This window comes from Emydura macquarii, unplaced genomic scaffold (genome assembly GCF_026122565.2).
Source record: "Emydura macquarii macquarii isolate MOO-44397 ecotype Brisbane River unplaced genomic scaffold, CSIRO-AGI_Emac_v2 contig_1781, whole genome shotgun sequence".
In the NCBI taxonomy this organism is placed as follows: Eukaryota; Metazoa; Chordata; order Testudines; family Chelidae; genus Emydura; species Emydura macquarii.
The window spans coordinates 151,162-171,454 of record NW_027131918.1 but is presented as its reverse complement, the minus strand read 5'-3'; the positions used below and the strand labels follow the sequence as shown (position 1 = coordinate 171,454).

The 20,293-nt window shown below is 46.6% G+C and overlaps 2 non-coding genes across 2 annotated transcripts; both read left to right on the top strand.

Annotated features, from left to right (window-relative positions):
- Positions 1–5,648: 5,648 nt before the first annotated feature.
- TRNAQ-CUG (transfer RNA glutamine (anticodon CUG)) lies at positions 5,649–5,720 on the top strand. Its single transcript has one exon. It is a non-coding gene; the product is annotated as a tRNA-Gln (tRNA).
- A 1,208-nt stretch (positions 5,721–6,928) lies between these two features.
- On the top strand, positions 6,929–7,001 carry TRNAK-UUU (transfer RNA lysine (anticodon UUU)). The gene has a single exon. It is a non-coding gene; the product is annotated as a tRNA-Lys (tRNA).
- Positions 7,002–20,293: the final 13,292 nt, after the last annotated feature.

Here is a 20,293-nt window from a genome sequence, read left to right as displayed (position 1 = left end):
CAGCCCACTGCCCAGCCGGCCCAGCTCACAGCTTTGTGGCGTGTGGCAGCAGCCAGCTTCTGTGGAAGGCGTGCGCCGCCATTTCACTCACTGTTTCTTCTCCCAGCTGTGATGCGGGTGGTAGGCGCCCTCTTCTGTGGGAGCTGAGCTGTATCCACCCGCTTGATGCACTGTCCCAGGTACCATTTGTTAGCTCAATCTTATCCTCTTCTGTTTAGATAAAACGTTTGCTGTGATGATGCTACATTCACTGCAGCACTAACAGGTCTATGTTTGTTGATTAACAGGAGGAACCCTTTTTCATTCCTCAAAAGGAAGAAAGGTAGTTGTTGTCCACACCAGGAAGGAAGCGTTTGATCTTTTTACCCAGTATCATGACAGTCCACATGGTGGACATCAAGGAATTCACAAAACTAGACTTGCTATGGGCTCCAGATACTACTGGCCAGGGATGACCAATGACATAGCAGAATGGGTATGTTCTATAATATCTCAGAAATATGAGTTATGGAATTAGAGCGAAAAATGCAAACTGTTTCTGTACATGGGAAATGAGGTTACTGTCATCATACTATTCGATCTATGTAGGTTGCACAGTGTCCGGATTGCCAGAGACTGGGAAAGGTACTGACTGTTGATACCACCCTGAAAAGCATTAAGGTAAATCTTTCAGAGTGCTCATTCTGTGGATAACAATTGTTATATGGCCTTTCATTGTCATTCTGGAACTAAGATTATTTATGACAACAGGCTCTCTGGGATATACATTCCTGTCCATGTCCCTTAATAATCATTCTCACATCCTTTCTTAACAGTGTCCGACAGTACTCGGTATCATGAGTCCTGTTCCACATTTGTGTCCGAAAACACCTTGTTTATTATGCAACGTGTGCTATGAATATGGATAGCGCAGATAAATATAATTTTTTTTTATAAGCTGTCATGGGATCCCTGTTACACTGGGTTTTATTATCTTTTCTCTTCTCCCATTCATGCCTTCGTTTCCGTTTTCCCACATCTCATATCTTTCCTTCCTGCTTTCTCTTTATGTTGTCACAGTGGTACAGAACATTACGCTTGAGTGGCTCTTTGAACCACATAACTGTGTTCAAGGAGCATAGTGAAAATGGGCTTCTCCAAAACGGTCTGTACCATACATAAAAAGTCTGACTCACACCTGTTCCTTTGCACATAGGTTACTCGTCAGTGGGAAATGCTTGGAATGGATTTAATAGGGCCAATGCCTGAGACAAAGAGAGGATACAAATATATTCTGACAGTGGTCGATTATTTCTCAAAATGGGTGGAAGCATTTCCACTTCGAAATAAGTCTTCTTCTGTGGTGGCAAGGAAGATATGGAAATTGTGCCTTAAATATGGATGTCCTCGTCGGATTCTGACAGATCGCGGATCAGAGTTTAATAATACGGTACAGATATCTTTCAGGAGCTCTTCTTACTGTGTATTAAAACAGTCTTCCATGTCTCTGATGCTTGATGATGAAGAATACTTTTGTTTCCCTGATAATATTTATGGAATGTGGATTGGTCATTGAAAGATTGCGTAACCAGCCACCTTTTCTTGGGCAGGCAACGGTGTGGGTAAAGACATTCCCTGTTCTCAGCACGTTCTGAGTTCTACTTCCAGGGCGAGCTCATATCCATTGCAAAGTACTTGACAGTATGCCAACGTTCAGCGCTAACCGCAACTTTTCTCTACGTATCAGACCACATACTCTGGAAAGAACTTTCAGTTTTTACATCTTAGCTGTGATTATTTGTGCGTACTTAGTTACTTGTCCTATACTGTGCACTGTTGAATACTGACGTGCAGTATTTCACACTGTAATATTATGTATCATTTCGGTTTTACTTTCCATGCCATGCAAGGTTTCTCTGCCTTTAATCCTTGCGCCATGCATGACAGGGTCCCTAAGCTGGCGAAGGCCGTGCGGGAACCGCTGGTCTCAGTCGCACAGAGTTCCTGGGGAGCAGAAAATAAATCTTACGTCCCAGAGTAAGGGTTCCATATGCACCCTCTGTCCCCACAGTTGGTGTTGGCCTCATGAAGTGCCTGAGGGTAATTAGGGTCTCCGTTGCCACAATCAGCTGCATTGGACTCCATATCTGAAACACATCTCGAAGACATTCAGTTCCTGGGAGGTAACCATGATCTTTTATATCCTGTGACAGAAAGTTATTTATCCACAACATGTTATTGCCAGATATACTTTTGACAGCACGAATAGGACAGCTAAGCAGTAGCAGATAACAGCTATGCGTACTAGGAAAAGTAGCATTCCTTGCAGTGGGTGTATATTTACATAGATTTGTTTAATATTTCTCTTACAGTTGAACCTTGAACTTTGCAATAGATTTAACATTCAGCGTAGCTTCACCAGCCCCTATCACCTTCAAACAAATGGACTTGCTGAACGCACGAACAATTCCATCAAAACGTAAGTTTAGGGAATGTAAGCAAGAACAGTGCCAAAGGGAAGTCGGACGGACCATGCGAGAAGGTGAATCGCACCATTCAACATTTACACAGTCTATCTACTGTGTCCCAATGCTGTAAGGCAAACACTGCACAGCAGCTGTGTCCTGACAGTTCCTCGGGAAACATCTCGGCTAGCACACCCATAAAGCACATTCGGTTATTGTGTACAGTAATGATGTTCTTATAATGTATCCTTCGTGCACCACTTCGGTTATGTATACATTGAATCCAAAAACAGTGATTTAACCCTTGCTTTATCTGACAAATACATCAAACACCTTTCTTAACAGAGGACTGGCGAAGTGTGTTGGCGATAAACTTAATACTTGGGATGAGTATCTTCCGCCCGTTCTGTTTTCACTGCGCTCCAAACCCAACATGAGTACCCAAATGTCACCAATGCTAGTAATGATGGGACGGGAAGCGCTATTTCCAGACCAAGTTCCAGATAATTTTACGGTACGTGTATTTGATATCCGTAACTTTTCTTTCAAAAATGTTACTGTGTGACTATGTGTCTTAGTAATAGAACACCATGACCCTTATTTTTAAAAGGTGCCCGACGTCATTGAACCCAGTGAAGAAGAGATACGGCAGTCCATGAAAGATTTTCTATCCCGAAAAGAAGCGGATGCTGCACTGTGCTTGAAAAATATTTCGAAAGCACAGGAAAGACAACAAAGGCAGTATAGTAAAAGACAAATTTCAAAATTCGGAAAAACAACATTTGAGGTTGGGCAGAGTGTTCTGTTGCAGAATGCAGGAAGGAAAACAAGAAAGGGAGGGTCGCTGGAACCTACCTATCGGGGACCATACAAACTTACCGGTGTAGTGGGTAAAAGAGTGACACTGGAAACCATGTTTGGGAAACGTTTAGGAACCATGTACAGTATATGCCACTTGAAAGCCTTTAAAGGACCTGCACAAGTAGTCTCAGAGAACATTTCAGAGGACAACGTCGAAATACAAACTGCTGTTGATGGCATTCCAAAAAACAGTCCCCCACAAAACTTGGTTGAAAACAGTGATGATGAATGTCACAGCAGTGCTGACTGCTTCAAAAGAAGCATTGATGTACTCAAGATGGAAGAAGACGAATGTGGAGTGAAAACAGTTCAAATGGAGGAGGGCTGTGATGGAGATGAACCATCTATGGAGGTTTGGAAGACAGAGAATGGTTTCAGAAAGGTAAGAACTGGAACCAATAGTTGAAAAGTATTTTAAAGTGAGCTTGATTGTGTGGCGGGTGGTGTACGGAGCTGAATTCAGGGTGGCTTCTGAGCTGTGGCCGTTGTGGATTTCATGGGGGGGTTCCCTTCCACAGCTCAATGTCTAAATGACCTAAATATTACGGACGCCTCAGAGACACACACACACAGACACACACCCCATGTTGGAGCAAATATGTAAGTTACGTTCGGTTTTTTGGAAAACACGAACTAAGATGATGGAGCAATCTCACAAGACTTGCACACACACCCCACCCAATCCCCTACCTCAGGCTCAGTATTCTTGTATTAATTCGAGTACAGGACTCTGTCACCAGTGATGAGAGCAATCTCCTCAGTAACAATTACACCTATAATAAATATTGTTTAGGGAGTAGTACCAGTCAAGAGAAATTACATTTATCATTATCTGGTCAGTGATTTCATATTCTCATTATTACTTATCACAGGTCCAGTGTGACTCTTGTAAGAGGTGGGCACATATTCCCTGCATTCCTGGAGGAATAAATGAAGAAATCCTACATGATGAGCACAAGGAGTACAAGCGCAAAAAGTGTGCATAGTTCAGATGTTTAAAAGAATATTACATTGTATAGCTGTTGTTTTAAAATACATTTTTGAGTTCTGTAAGAGTGACATCTCTGGCATATCAATGGAGAATAGGAAAGTTTGATGTTACTGTCCAAGCCAGTAGAGGAAGGAAGATGTTCATAACTCTGATTCATATGTTTACGTACCTGTTTTTGAATACTTTTTTAAGAACTCATTGTTCTTGATTCTATACAGTTGTGTACAATAATAAAGTTTAAAAAAAAAAATTCTTGCTACTATAGGGGAAACTGAAACTTCGACATGGGATAAAGAAATAACAGGGAATAAAAGAATTGTAATAAGACAAAAGGTCGGCTGGGGGGGGGGGGAGAGGACTCTACTGGAAAGAAAGCATGTAACACAATCAAGGAAAACTTTACAATTAACAAAATATACAATAGAATGTCTCTGGATGGCAACTCCGCGCTTCATTAATGGCAATATAGCGGTAGGGATATACTCCCACCCACCAGACACTATAAAAGTAAAGAACGTGATAAAACTTTTGGATTACAAGTACCCACATATTGCGTTTCTATGGGATACATAGATAAGATTTCCATAAACCTTACATGTAAGCTTCTTGTGGCAGGTAGTCGTGAAACACACTAGAGGAGGCAAAATCTGTGCTCTAATAGTAAGTGGAGCACTGATGTGGAACAAGAAGTTAATATAGACGAACTGCTTGGAAATAGGGGCCAGAGCATCATAACATGAAACACCCCTGTGCGAATTAAAGACACCGTAACAGAGGATCAAGGTAAATACATACCACAAATGCAAATACAAAGAAAAGGGAAAACTGAAATCCTATTGAGGAAAATGGAAAGGAGCTTACACGGGGGCAAGTGACGTGTACAAATACAATTGGGAAGGAGAAATAGGAATCTGAAGAATAGGTCAAATAAAAAGAGAAGAAAGGAAAAAATTATAAAGGCTAATATCAGAAGCGGGGGCACATCTTTTCTGTAATTGTGTGTGTCATCGCTTGCTGAATGCGGTGCTCACAGGTTTACTCGTCCTGTTGTGGGAAAAAGTGTGTGCGCTCAGATTGGGTGACGGGCTGTACTGAGCGTGCGCACAATGCGGTGCTCACAGGTTTACTCGTCTGCCCTCTAAATGCCAGAAAGAGCGGGGGCACCCAATCTGAGGGCACACACTTTCACCTGACATTTCCAGCGTTGCCCTTTTCACAGAGTTGCCGCTTTGTTGGCTTAAAAAGCCAAACCCTGGCAAAACACCCCAGAGGCCTTCATAGCAGGGGTGTGAGGTGCACTCTGAGAGATTCATCCAGCCCTTGTAAATGCTGTGCAGAGCCACTGATCAGGTGGTTCCATGGTGTAATGGTTAGCACTCTGGACTCTGAATCCAGCGATCCGAGTTCAAATCTCGGTGGAACCTGGCCAGGCCTTGCTTTTGTTCTAAGAATTCATGTTTTGTCTCTAGCTTTTGTTCTAAGAATTCATGTTTTGTCTCCTTTTGGGCAAACCTTTCTTTGCTTCCACGAGTCAGTCTCTTCCCTCCAAAGTTCACTGCCTCGCACTTCTAGTCCCTTGGATTTTCTCTCCCCTGCTTTCATTTTCCTTTCTCTTTTTTTTTAATCTTATAGCCAGACGACAACAGTTTTTCTCAATTATATTAATTTTTTCTCAATTATGTGCATCCTAAAGCGACTAAAACCAACGAGAGTCCTGTAGCACTTTAAAGACTAACAAATTTAATTTCTGCAGGCATAAGCTTTCGTGGGCTGCAACCCAGCGATGAATATATCAGAAATTGATAGCTATAGAAGATGCCATCAGAAATAGATTGATAGATGCAAAGAAAGAAAGAAAGAATCCCCCCCCCCCTGAAGAGATGCATTAGATGCTGATGGACAGAATAGATGTAATTAGAAAAAGGTTAAGGGCATAGATTGATAGATAACCGTACCATCAGAAATAGAGAGATCTATGCCGCCAGAGACAGACAGACAGATAGAAAATTAAAATATAGAATAGATGCTGACAGAATAGATGCCATTAGAAAAGATAGATAATGAGATAAAATATCATCAAAGCAGATTGATATATGACATGAAAGAAAGAAAGAAATATTGAGAAAGAGAAAATTGAAGAAAGTAAGGACAGATTATATGCTGATAAATAAAATAAACATTAGGAAAAGGCAATTAGAATAAATGCCATTAGAAAAGGGTAGACAGATTTCATCGGAAAAAGACAGACCATAGGCCATCAGGAGAGAAAATGGAGAGATTAGCTGCAGATAGAGAAGTTGTCTTTAGGTGAGGATCGCTGGAGGGGTAAGTCACTAGCTACGCCTAGATCTAGACAAGAGAGATTAGACAGACCAGGAGTGCGCTACCTTTCCAGACTACGGGGCCCCTTTCGGAGGCTGATTTCTCTTGTGTATCCCTCCACCTTTTGCCTGGCTTAAAAACAACTAGCATACAAAAATCGGACGTAAAAAATGCAAAAGTGTCCCAGCGTGCTAGTGCTGACAAAATTGCATGCTTTGTCTGCAGGACATTTGACACTTTGGAATTAATTCTCAGCAGCTACTGCCTGAATCATTCCTCTGCTAATCTTCCAGCAGCTTTATCTTTGTGAGCCCGGATAGCTCAGTCGGTAGAGCATCAGACTTTTAATCTGAGGGTCCAGGGTTCAAGTCCCTGTTCGGGCGCTTGCTTTTTTTTTTTTAAATTCCTTTTCATCAGCCACATGCTGACCCCCTCCCCATAACTGCGGCATTTTGGGTTGTGTGTGAGGAAGAAGCCACTTAGTTGCTAGAAATGGCTGCTTATCCCTGTGACTGATCACAAGGTGTGTGTTGCAGACAAAATAGGGAGGTGATAATATATTTTATTGGAACAACTTCTGCTGGTGAGAGAGAGATGCTTTGGCTCTAAACAGAGCTCTTCTTCCGGCTGGTGTGGTGAAATAAGACGGAGGTCTGGGGTATGCATGATACGACCTATGTCGGTTTCCACATGCTTGCAGTAACTCAAACAGGAAGCCATGCAAATGATCACAGAATCTATGAATTCTAAGAGGCACAGTTAAGTCACCATAGGTATCAAGTCTCTGCGGCCTGGTATTATTTTAACATGGGCCTAGGAGGATTATTCTGGTTGGAGAATGCCACTTCCATCCCATGGGAAATGCTGTGATATCAAAATTTGCTTTTGGCCTGAAGCACAGATAAAAAGTTGATTTTTTATTTTTGCAGAAGGGAAATTCTGGGGGGAAGAACCAGAACAACCGGTTTAGAGATAATGAATGCAGAGCTGTGCAAATGACTGATTTTTTTCCCTTCACTAGGTGCACCGAAAAGAAAAATAGGTTTGGATCAGCCCAAAATGAAAAGTTTTGGAATTTTTGTGGATCCCGCCCAAAAAAACCCCCAACAAATTGTGTTGTGTCAAACATTTCGTTTCTGAGTTTTTAAAAATGTGTTTATATGTTTTTAAAAAGAATCTTGGAGTAAATGCAGAAAGGAAAACTCATGCTGAATACAAAAAATATCAAACCATTTCCTTTGCAAAACAGTGAAACTGATTTTGTTTTTAACCAAAAACTAACCCAACAGGGCGAACTCTGTTGGTGGACCCAAATCTGCATTTTTTTTCAGTGAAAAAAAGATACGGCTGAAAATTGTTGCCCAGCTATAGCTGATCAAAACTAACGTATTGCCAGTTTCGTTTTATACACGGCATTTAATGTTTTATATTAGAATGTTTTGCCATTTCAGTTTGATAACAGCAAACTATTATAATATAATTTTAAAATATTAAATAAAACATATGAAGAATATAAGTGTTAACATTAACAAATATATATAAACACACTAATATATAGTCTATAGTATATATGAATGTAGTAATATGCATCAATATTAAAATTAATTATTATTTAAATTAAAATTAATTAAAACATTAAAATTAATATTGTTTTTAATATTATACTAAACAAGGGTCTGAACAAAATACAAGTTTCCAGTTTTTTCCCAGTTGAAACTGACACATTCCCACTAAACGGTTCGATTTCCCCAAAACAGCATTTTCCATTAGAAAAATCTTCAAACTGTTTGACCACTGTATTTTTCCACCAGGGCAGGTCAGAATCAGCCCAGGAGGTTCAGCCTCCTGGGTCTGTGGAGCACTTCAGATCCACGTAGCTCTTAAGCAAACGCAGTAACTCAGGAAGCAAACCCACTTTCCAGGTCTGCTTGAATCAATTCCACTAGTCACGGCCTGTGTCAGGGCACAAGGTGGTCACCCAAGACAGGGAACCCATAGTCGGTAATAACTTTGCTGTGAGGGACTAAGGCACCTAAATCACTACTTCCCAGAGAGGCGCAGACCTCCCCATTTATCTCAGTGGGGTGTTAACCCTGGACCCTAATGATGACAATTTCTTAGATTGCTGAATTTTTGCATATGACCTGTCAAAAGGGGGCCTGACCCGACCGGGGGCTTTCCGCGCATGACGAGGAGAATTACTGATAATGATGACGGACATGTCTTTGTGGTTTAACTGGCCTGTTGCTGGCCATTTTGGAAGAGATGCCAGCTCATGGGTATTTCTGGGGCTGGCAAATGGCTGCAGATTGGGGTTTGTCCAGCACCTAGCACAATAAGGTCTTGATGTCAGACAGCGTGTGCAATGAGGTGTGCCTTGGCCTATAAATCAAAAGACTCCTGGTTCAAATCTGAAGGTACACGAAGCACTTTGACCCTTCCTGACTTCTATGACCCCATGATCTACCACCAGCTCTGCTTAGGAGGTGGACTGCCTTTCCCCCCCCCTGCATGGTCACATCCCATCTCAGAACAGGGCTTGAGGGACAGGCACATTCAGAGCCCCTTGCTGGAGCAGTAGTATGGGCCTTTTCCCCCACAACCTCTCCTGGCTTAACCGTTGCATCAAAGTGATTTATCGCCAAGCCTGTTTGCCTTGTCCTCTTCCTTCCCCCCTTGTCATAAATGTCAGTACGGGAATGATTTCCCCAGCCACCCCTTATCTCAAGTCAGCTGGCCTGGGACCGCCGCGGGCTTTTAACTGCAGCGGAGACGACATAACCTGGCATGCTAAAAATTCTTGCCATTGTGGGTCTGGCACTGTTACGTGACATTTAAAAACAGGGCCACTGTATCTCAACAAATTCTCACGAGCCCAATTTCTAACACCGACATGGCATGATCAGTGCAATAGGGGAAAGAAATCTAGCTAGCTTCAAGACTGAGCTTGATGAGTTTTGGAGGGGATGCTATGATGGGACAGCCTGATTTGGCAATTAACCGATCTTTGATGCCTGGGGGTAAATATGCCCAATGGGCTGTGACAGGATGTTAGATGGGGTGGACTCTGAGTTACTGTGATAATTCTTTCCGGGTGTCTGGCTGGTGAGTTTTGCCCACCTGCTCAGGGTTTAGCTGATTGCTGGGTTTGGGGTCGGGAAGGAATTTCCCCCCAGGGCAGATTGGCAGAGGCCCTGTGGTTTTTTTTTTTCCTTCCTCTGCAGCATCGGGCATGGCTCACTTGCCGGTGGATTCTCTGTACCTTGAAGTCTTTAAAGCATGATTTGAGGACGTCAATAACTCAGTCATAGGTGAGGGGTCTATTACAGCAGTGGGTGGGCGAGGTTTTGTGGCCTGTGTTGTGCAGGGGGTCAGACTAGATGATCATATTGGTCCCATCTGACCTTAGTCTATGAGTCTATAAACAGAGCAAAGGCCTGCCGGTGACTGGTCCCAGTCTATACCCCCAGCTCCCCAAAGGCCTTTTGAAAATCAGTGGGCATCAGGACCCTCAATAATTTTGAGGATCTGGGTCTAAGTACCCACCTGGCGATAACAGAGGGCTCCCCAACGTACCAATCAGCGGTTTATCAGTATCCAAGGGCTAGACGTTGAAGCTGGACGAATTCAGAGTGGGAAGAAGGCGCAAAGTTTCAGCCAGCGGGACAACTTCCCAAGGGGGATCTCCAACACAAGCGATTTTCAAATCAAGGCGAGATGGTTTTGTCCTGGCGGATCTGCCCTCGTCCGACCAGGAATGAATTTAGAAAAGTCCCATGGTCTGGATTATATAGGAGATCAGACCACTAGATGATCACTTGTAATCTAGGTGGTCCCTTCTCACCTTAGCTAGCGCGTGGCTGGCTCTCTCTGCTATGACTCTGTGCTGTTGAGAATGTACGGCTTTGACCCAGACCTTTGTTTCCTGCCGCGCTGGCTATTGTCTCTGTGATGCAAATTAAAAACGACTGGGAACGGGGGAGGCGTTGGAGTGGTGTTGGCACTGGGCCCATTCTGCTATTCAAGTGGCAGGTCCGGCGATATTAACAAGAAGCTGAGCAAGTTTTTCCACCTCGCTAACCATGACACTTGTTAATAGAGAGTGGCCGTCCAGTGCAAAGAGCGCTGGACTCAGAAGGGCTGAGTTTTTATTCTTGGCTTTGCTGAGTGACTTGGGAAAAAGACTCCCCACCCCATGTCTCACTTTTCCCATCTGTGAAATGGGGATCAGGATATGTGTTTTGAGATCTTTGGATAAACCTTGGTGCTGTTATAATCCCTGTTAATTGGTGAGGTTCTGGGGGATTCTAGAGGAGGTGTGTGTGTGTGGGGGGGCCTAACAACCTCACTTGCTTGAAGATAAAGTTTGAAAAGTTCAGCAGGGGGATCACCTGTGATGATCCAGGAGATCTCTTGCAGTTCTATGTCTTTGCCAGAAACAGTGAAAACACACTGAAAAAAATCCCAATTTTCTTGAAAACTTTTGATTGGGAGCCCATCCCCCCAGACATTTTAGTTTCTGAACAGTTTTTTCATTTTCTAAGTCATTCCCCCTCCCCCCACACACTTTGCCACTGGGAAAAGAAGAAACAAACAAACAACAAAATCATCAATGAAACACTGGAAAATGTTCACTTGCAATTTTAAAAAAGCAATGACATTTTAATTTTTTAGACAATCCCTCTCCCCCTGCAAAAAAAAAAAATTCCCCTGAAAATTTGTACTCCTGAAAAAAAGACTGTTTTTCATTTAAAAAAAAAAAAAAGTTTTAAACAAATAAACAGAAAAATTCTACTGGTGCTATTATTTTGGTAAAAGCCGCTCTGAAACGCAGAGCTATGAGGGCAAAGAGAGAGCGAAAAGAACAGCAGTGCCAGAGGGAAAGGAAAATAAAATCTGGGAAAGAAAAGGAGAAGTAAGTGAGATGGGGGAAAAAAGGCTGCCCCACGCTTTTGAAGTGATACTATTGGAATCCAAATGTTTTCACCTTTGAAATAACTCAGCCTTCTCTGGTCATCATCAGCTGGCTGTGTTTGCCACCTGAAATTTATTTCCATAAGTGACTGGGATAGAGATATGAAAAATGGTGCAAGTCCTGGATTAGGGAGAAGGGTAGGATGGAGAAAGGGTGAGGGGCGTGAAAGTTTTGGAAGTGATTCTCTCATACAGCGAGCAAGGCTCCCGCTAACCCAAACCGCAGCGAGTTAGAGGTGTATTGGGGGCAGATAAACAGACAGATTTGCCTTGCGAGAGGACGACACACACCCTTGAAATGAAAGGCCTGGTGGCGAGCTCCCTGGTTGGGTAAGGTTGAGCCAGTGGGAAACAGCTTGGTAAAGCAAGAGCGTCTTGGCGAGGGTTATGATAAATCAATAGATGCCACGCACCCCGACTGGACTGAACGACACCAAGCTCCAGTCTGTAATTACATGGAGCGCTCCGAGTCCAGAGCGACACCTGGATCCGAAACACAATGGGCAATGCTGGTCCCCAAACCAACCTCTCCACACTGCCAGCCCAGGGCTTTATCGGGGTCATTGCGATATTTGCTCTCATCCGGAAAGCACCAACTGAGCGTAACTGGAGTCAACAGGGCCAGATCCCAGTTGGTGTAAAAGGGTCTCGCTCCATTCGAGTCAATGGGGCCAGATCCTGGCTGGTGTCAATGGGTGTCTCTCCAGTGAAGTCACTGGGGCCAGATTCCAGCTGGTGTAAATTGACCCCAGCTCCATTAGGGTAAAAGGAGCCAGATCCCATTGAAGTGCCACCAACTGATCCTAGCGCAGTGCTCACCCCAGCATCCCGAGCCGCCTTTAGGCCTGGCTCTCCAGGTAGGTGCACAGCGCATCCCTGATCTGGGCAGCCGCCCCGCCAGCCTCCCCCTCCACCTCTGGCGTCTTCTCGGGCTGCTCAAAGCTGGCACCCAGCCGCCGGGCCTCAGCCCCCCAGGCCTCGTCGAAGACCTCGTCCTTGCGCTCACAGATGTTGTGGAGGATGCAGCAGGCCGAGATAAGACGGGGCAAGTTGTCCACCGCGCAGTCGTTGCGCGTGGTCAGGCAGCGCCAGCGTCCCTTCAGTCGGGCCACGGCCTGCTCCACCGGCTGCCGGCACTGGCTCAGGGCCTCATTGAACCGTTCTTGGGCCCCGCCCGCCTCCCTAGCGTAGGGCGTCATGAGCCAGGGCAGGAGAGGGTAGGCCACATCCCCCAGGACCACCAAGGGCACAGCCACCCCCTCGACATCCAGAGTCTCCAGGGGGAAAAGGGCCCCGTCCTGGCCTTTCTTGAAGAGGGTGGATTTCCGCAGGATCCGGGCCTCGTGGGCTTTTCCTGGCCAGCCAGTGCTGATGTTGGTGAAGCGGCCCCGGTGGTCCACCAGGACCTGCAATGCCATGGAATAGTAGCCCTTGCTGTTGATGTACTCCGAGGCCTGGTGCGGTGGACACTGGATGGGCATGTGGGTGAGGCCCAGGGCCCCGGCGCAGTGGGGGAAACCCAGGGCCGCGAAGCCGGCGGTGATCTCCCTGGTGTTGCCCACCTCCACCGTGCGGCGCAGGAGGACCCGCTGGATGGCCCGGCACACCTCCAGCACCACGGCCCCGGCCGTGGAGCGGCCCACCCCGAACTGGTTGCCCACCGAGCGGTAGCAGTCGGAGGTGGCCAGCTTCCAGAGGGTGATGGCCACCCGTTTCTCCACGCTGAGGGGGACCCGCATGCGGGTGCGCTGGCGCTGGAGAGCTGGCGCCAACTCAGCGCACAGCCCCACAAAGGTGGCCTTGCGCATACGGAAGTTCTCCAGCCACTGCTGGTCGGCCCAGGTCTCCAGCACGGTGCGGTCCCACCACTCGGTGCTGCGGGGCCGGACCCAGGGGCGGCGCCCGGCGGGTCGCTGGCGGGGCCGGGGCACTGGGACGGTGGCCCGGCTGTCCTCCTTGGGCGACTCGTTCCCCGACGCCTCCTCCGACTCTTCCTCCTCCTCGGCTTCCTTGAGTCTCCGCTCCAGCGCCTGCAGGAAGGCCCATCCCCGGCGGGCCGAGGCCGCTGCGGAGGCCTCGCTGCGAGCACGCAGGTAGCCCATCATGAGGGTGCCCGTCTGCACCAGGGAGAGAATCACTGCGCCCCTCCGTGAGGTCCCCATGCCGGGCAGGGAGGATCCTGGCTTGCCAGCGTCGGAGGGGGTGGCTTGGGCCCTGCTCGGTTCAGTTCAGTTAGGTTCCCCTCTCCTGCTTCCCCCCAGGCCGAGCAGGCGAGTTCCCACAATCCCCGAGCCGGGCCCACAATGCAGTAGGCCGGGGGTGTGGTGCCAGCAATCCCCGGCTCCACACACAGGCAGCCCGTTGGATGGAGCAACACGGCCCCAGTGTGGACACTTTGCAGAACTGCACCGACAGCCGGCGGCTTAGGGCAGCCCTGCACGGGCTGACGAGACGGTCCCAATATCAGGAGCTTTGTCTGATATATGCAACTATGCCTCCCCCTTTAAAAAAAAGCATCCTGATTTTTTCACGCTTGCCCAGGAACTCAACCTCATGCATATTAACATACCGGCTAGAGACCCAGAATTATCTCTCTTTCTGGGGGCCGTTAAGCTCGGCGAGTTTCCTGCCGCAATCCAGTGTCTCGTGCAAAGGTGTGTCCACACTGCAGGGAAAAAAAGGTGTGGTCTTAATCCAGATTTAAAACAGCAGCGAAGCCCCAGCACACCCCGCTGCTCTAGCGATTTCAACATGAGTTGAAAGCCGACTGTTCGTTGCTATTTTAACCCGAGTCGTCGCAGAGACTCCCCATTTCTTGCCCTTCAGAATGTACTCTCAGCGGGGGCTTGATTTCAGTCTGTACGGATCTTTGTGGGGGGCAAAAAATGTGTTAATTGAAGGATCCTGAGTCCCGTCTAACACCGTTTTTCTCGATCTTAGGAGATCAACTCATCCAGATATTTGCCCGGTTTTATAACCAGATACTTAAAAAGCCCTAGTGAAGTCAGTGCAAACTAAAATTTCATGCAGACGACGACTGGTTTCTCCTCTCTATATACTGTGCACTGAACTGTAAGTACAATATTGACCTCCCAGTTGATTTATTTGATAATGATATGGTACAAATGAGAAAGGCGGCAGTTTTTCCAGTCACCGCGAGCTGTGACACTTTTGTATTTTTGTGTTTGATTTTTGTAAGCAAGTTGTTTTTAAGTGAGGTGACACGGGGGAATGCAGGACAACTCAGACTCCTGAAAGGGCGAAAGTAGGAAAAGTTGACAGCGACTGATCTAACAGGATCGGATGGCCTGAAGTTGGAAGGAGACAAATTCAGACTGGAAATTAGGGTGACCAGATGTCCCCATTTTATAGGGACAGTCCTGATATTTCGGTGCTTTTACTTATATAGGCACCTATATCCCCCGTCCTGATTTTTCACACTTGCTGTCTGGTCACCCTACTGGAAATTAAGGGGCAAATTTCTAAAAGCCGGGAGAATTAACTCCTGGAATGCCTGATCAAGAGCTGAGAGTGATTCTCCAACCCTGGCAATTTTTCAATCCAGAGAGGATGTTTTTTCCCCCTAAAAGATTTGCTCTGGTTTCATCAGGAATTAATTCAGGCAAGCCCTGTGTTATACAGGAGATCAGACTAGATGATCCCAGGGGTCCAACTTCAGTTTATAATCTCCACATTTTTAAATCCTGGCACCTGGTTTCAAATCTGTTCTTTTCTCCTTTGCTTTTGAATTAACCCTCTTAATCTTATTTAATTGCAATCATTATGCAATTTTTCCCATATATTTAATAATATTTTAATCCCAAACTGGGCATCGGAGAATTATTGATGACAATTGTCCCCCAGTCACAGGCTAGGACAATCCTAGGAAGGATAAATTCATCAGTGTGGAGTTTCCGATGGTGTTTTTCAGTCAGACAAAAGGGCTCTGTGGGAAACCGATCGCAGCATTTTTATCCACTTCCTTTTCCGTGTTTATGGTCTGGCAGAGCAATTTGCTGGTCGGTTCTACTTCCTGCTACGCACTATTTGGTAGGGGTGGGGAAAGGGGCATAAGTTCTCATGTGCAAGAACTATCCAGTCGGATGTCCCCAGAATCCTTCTGTGGGAAGAGGCCCGCAGTCTCTGAGCATTAATTCAGGGATTTGCTCTCTGCCATAATCATCAGCATCCTGGTCTTTGAAGCCTGTATTCTGAGTCCAAGTCACAGTGCATGAACTGGGTTTTTCCCCCCCCAACAGCTCTGCTTTCACTCAGACGAAGTTACCCTTGATGCGGGGCTCATGGGGTAAAAGTGGGTTATGCAGGACGGCAGCCCAGATTTCCACCGCGGTCCCATCTGGCCTGAATATCAATGAATTTTGTAACTAAAAGAATCAACACATCGGACTATAATTTTGCCTTTCCCCCCCACCCCACAAGCGGTCACAGAGATGAAGGTATCTATGGCTGATGAAGGGCTAAAAATGATCATGCATGAAGAATACTGCTGCGTGACTTTATTGGGCTAATTTTTTTGGGGGGGGGATGGGGGGTGAAAAGAGCAGTTTCATCCACACTGAAATGTTTCATGAATTTGTGTTGATGCTGTCTGACTGTCCATTTGGGAGGGGGGATGTCCCACAATATTTTATTTCAACTAGCATGACCAGATAGCAAGTGTGAAAAATCGGGACAGAGGATCGGGGGTAAGAGACAACTATATAAGAAAAAGCCCCGAATACTGGGTCTGTCCCTATAAAACAGGGACATCTGCTCACCCTAATTTCAAGGCTTTTGCAATGAAACATTTCACTTTTTTCCTTTCAAAACGTTCCTTTGCTTTCATTTCATTTCTTTTTTTTTTTTTGCAAAAAAACCTCCAAAGACCGGTCCAGATGGAAACAAAACGTCACCAGTTTGTTGAAACGCAGCGTTTTCTTTGAGCCAAAAACAAACTTCCTTTTCTTTTTGATGCACCAAACAGGCTTGTTTTCAGTCCTGACGTAAAACCGATTTTTGTTGCTGACACGATCAATTCACAGAAGAACTAGTTGTGGAGTCACCTCTTCTCACCAGGTCTTCTGGGCAGGGAATACCCTTTTTGTTCTGGTTTTGTACCGCCACCAGCGCAACCGGGCTGGCCCAAGACCGGCTCCAGTAGCCCAGCGGTTCCCAAACATTTTCCCTGCATGACCCCGTTTTTCAGCTGCGTTGTTTCCCCCGGACCCCTAGACGGCATGGAAGTTGCTGTTGAAAAACGGTGCCCTCCCCGCCGTGTGACTGCACACGCACAGTATGTGCGAGACCACTCCCCACACGTGCGAGGTCACGCCCCGCCAGGAGACGGACGTTTCGCTTTCCAAAAACGGCGCCCGCTGGGCTGCCTCATCTCACACACGTGCGAGGTCACGCTGCCTGCAGGGTGCCGTTTTGTAGAGCAAAATCGCGTGCGAGGTCACGCTTTGTGCGGAGGAGGCCCGTTTGTAAAATGGCATTGTCTGCATGCTCAGGATGGCTGTGACCCCCAGCTGCTGATGAAGCGACCCCACGTACGGCCACAGCCCAAGTTTGGGAACAGCCCCAGTAGACGTTGCTGCGATAGAAATAAATACTAGTAACCAGCGGGATTAAACCCATTCTTCCAAACCTTTTCCCTAGCTAGCTGCATGTGTCTGGGTAACTCACTTCCTCGATCAGCACTTGTTTGTTCTGACAGTGCAGCCTTCAAGACTCCATTAGTACGTACGGGTTTTTAAAAATTTCTTTCAGAGACTCCAATGCCTGAAGGCACCATCATAATCATGCGCTTCAACCTCCTGCACATTGCAGGCTGCAGATCATCCCCCCCCCCCGCTCTGGTCATACACCCCTCATCTGCCTGAATTACTGATAGCCTCAAATCATGATTTGAGAATCCACCTGTGACCCGTCCGTGCCTAGGGCAGCCACCTGAAAATGCCGAGATCAGGGCAGGTTGCAAAAGGAGAGCAGATTCTCCTAACACTGGTGGGTGACACTGAATTTAGATTTCCCAACCAGCCACAAACAATGCTTTTGATTTCCTACACGGGTTATCAAGAAGCTAAAACAAAAATACACACAGCCCCTTTACTGCATTTCAGTTTCTGGCCCCCAATCAGCCACTAGGTCCAGTAAAGAGACCAGTTATTTAAACTCTCTGCTCTTTACCAAAAGGTTTCTCCTGACCCCAAAGGATCAGCCACAGCACCAGAGCAATGTAAGTTTGGATCTTACCCAAAATCCCACGCTGCCAGCCAATCCTTTAGTAACTAAAACTAAAGGTTTATTATACAAAGAAAGGAACAAACTGTAAGAGAAATGTTAAAGGATTAAAGCAATCAGACACATGCAATTGATTTGAAAGTCCATCTATATCAGGTTTTCAGTACAATTGAGTTTGCAGGCTTGTATAGTCCCTCTGGTGAACCTCCAGTACCTGGCTGGGTCTCGGTCCTTCATTTCACAGCTTCTGTTGCAGATGAGTTGATCCAGAGGTAGGTGAAGACTGAAGAGTGAATACAAAAAAAAAATGGACGTGGTGCAGCTGCCTTTTATGTCCCTTGGTCTGTGCCATGCTGCTTGTGGAAATTTCCAGGAATAAAATGGAGTCCAGGGTCACATGATTAAGTCCTGGTGACTCATCAGGTGTGTCCCTGGCTTCTCCCCCTGGGTCCATCGCACCTGTGCGGTTTCCTTAATGGGCCATTAAGCAGACTAGTGCTGCAGCCATCCTGTCTGGGGTGTCGCCCAGACACACAGCACAAGTTGACATACAGATACAGCAAACATGTCCCTAACTTCCAATACACACATAACACATGAGCAGAAACATCATCATCTTACTTTGCAGTCTAGCCTTCCTAGAGGTACCTGACACTGCCCATCTCCCAAGAGTTATGATGATTTTGACATATCGATGTTAAATAATATCCTAAATGTCCTCCTAATCCAGCCCGCGTCACACGATCCTGCATAGGGCTCAACGAGTAGTGATCAATGGCTCCATGTCTAGCTGGCAACCGGTCACAAGCGGAGTTCCCCAGGGGTCGGTCCTGGGACCGGTTTTGTTCAACATCTTCATTAATGATCTGGAGGATGGGGTAGATTGCACCCTCAGCAAGTTTGAGGACGACACTAAGCTGGGGGGAGTGGTAGATACCCTGCAAGGTAGGGATAGGATACAGAGTGACCTAAACAAACTGGAGGATTGGGCCAAAAGAAATCTAAGGAGGTTCAACAAAGAAAAGTGCAGAGTCCTCCACTTAGGAAGGAAGAATCCCATGCACAGCTATAGACTGGGGACCGACGAGCTAGGCAGCAGCTCTGCAGAAAAGGATCTGGGGGTAACAGTGGATAAAAAGCTGGAGATGAGTCAGCAGTGTGCCCTGGTTGTCAAGAAGGCTAATGGCATATTGGGCTGCATTAGGAGGGGCATTGCCAGCAGGTCACGGGAAGTGATTATTCCCCTCTATTTGGCATTGGTGAGGCTACATTTAGAATATTGTGCCCAGTTTTGGGCCCCCCACTACAAAAAGGATGTGGACAAGTTGGAGAGAGTCCAGCGGAGGGCAACAAAAATGATGAGGGGGCTGGAGCACAGGACTTATGAGGAGAGGCTGAGGGAACTGAGCTTGTTTAGTCTGCAAAAGAGAAGAATGAGGGGGATTTGATAGCGGCCTTTAACTACCTGAAAGGGGGTTCCAGGGAGGATGGGGCTAGGCTGTTCTCGGTGGTGGCAGATGACTGAACAAGGAGCAACGGTCTTGAGTTGCAGGGCGGGAGGTCAAGGTTGGACATTAGGAAAAAGTTTTTCACTAGACGGGTGGTGAAGCACTGGAATGGGTTACCTAGGGAGGTGGGGGAATCTCCATCCTTGGAGGTTTTTAAGCTGAGGATTGATAAAGCCCTGGCTGGGATGATATAGCTGAGGTTAGTCCTGCTTTGAGCAGGGGGTTGGACTAGATACCTCCTGAGGTCCCTTCCAGCTGTAATATTCTATGATTCTACACCGCCGTTTACTCTTCATTTAAACCAATGAACGACCTGCACCCCAGGCTGCAGAGGAAAGCAAAAAAAAAAACCAAAAAAACCCCAGGGTCTCTGCCCCTCTGATCTGGGGGGAAAAATTCCTTCCTGACCCCAAATATGATAATCAGTTCAATGCAGGCCAGCATTTTTTCAGATTCACAGAGCATCCCACTTCCTAGGTCGACAGGGCCCATAAGCCAGGCCAACTCGCCCTGAGCTGCCTGCATAGGTTGATGTCTTTATGAACTAAACGAACAGAGAGAGAGAGATGGGTTTCCTTCGGGGAGAGAGGGAGGGTGTTTCTGATCCGTGAGTGCAAGGAGACACTTGGAGATGTTAATCTTTCTCGCGCTGTCGGAGTCTGTGATGCCACTTGGTTTACCGAGCCATTAGCTCAGGCTGTCAGCAGACTCAGGCAGCATCGGTGCATCTGTTCCGCCTGGGTCACGTTTGCCAGCTTTCCTGTGGATCAACAAAGGCCAGAGACTTTCCTTTCCCCTTTTCAACAGCAACCTGAAACTCTAGCGAGCAAGACCAACAAACTACCACGAGCAGAGCTGGGCCCTGCTGGGTGATTTTGAACATGTCACTTTCTCCCCTCCCCTCCCCCCGTGCCTCAGTTTCCCCAGCTGTGAAAAAGGGCTATTGCTTC